General features: G+C 43.7%; 2 non-coding genes across 2 annotated transcripts; both read right to left on the reverse strand.

Annotated features, from left to right (window-relative positions):
• On the reverse strand, window positions 1-72 carry trnah-gug. Its single transcript has one exon. It is a non-coding gene; the product is annotated as a tRNA-His (tRNA).
• Window positions 73-446: 374 nt separating this feature from the next.
• On the reverse strand, window positions 447-519 carry trnar-acg. Its single transcript has one exon. It is a non-coding gene; the product is annotated as a tRNA-Arg (tRNA).
• Between the last annotated feature and the right edge of the window lie 49 nt (window positions 520-568).

Genomic DNA, 568 nt, shown 5'->3' on the forward strand with positions numbered 1-568 from the left:
TGCCGTGACCCGGATTCGAACCGGGGTTGCTGCGGCCACAACGCAGAGTACTAACCACTATACGATCACAGCCGCTTGATGTTCCTTGATCTTGTTATTGTCTATTCAGAGCTCTGATTATCAGACCTGTTACCGATTCATGAGTATGTTTTTCCTAAATGAGGTGTGACAAATGTGGGTTCCATGTATGGTTTATCAAGCACTCCTGATTCTGTCCTTCAGGGACAAATTTAGTTTTTTAAAGGAAAATTATTTGAAAGTTACATGAGAAAAATCAGCAGCAGAGGTGTCACAACAGCTGTGATTGGCTGAAAGTGGTTCCGATTTTTTTTGGTCCATGATGAATGCCCATTTGCAGATCATTTGGATCTTTCTTGATTTCCTTTGATAGACAGTTTGGGGGAATGAAGTTGTGGAAGATGTGGGTTATAGGCTAAAGGTGTGTGTGAGCTAGCCAGGATTTGAACCTAGAATCTTCTGATCCGTAGTCAGACGCGTTGTCCATTGCACCACTAGCCCCATGTCCAGTGTGACTTTGGGAAAGGCTGGGATCTGACAGCATTGCAAA

The sequence above is a fragment of the Plectropomus leopardus genome, unplaced genomic scaffold, assembly GCF_008729295.1.
Source record: "Plectropomus leopardus isolate mb unplaced genomic scaffold, YSFRI_Pleo_2.0 unplaced_scaffold58219, whole genome shotgun sequence".
In the NCBI taxonomy this organism is placed as follows: Eukaryota; Metazoa; Chordata; class Actinopteri; order Perciformes; family Serranidae; genus Plectropomus; species Plectropomus leopardus.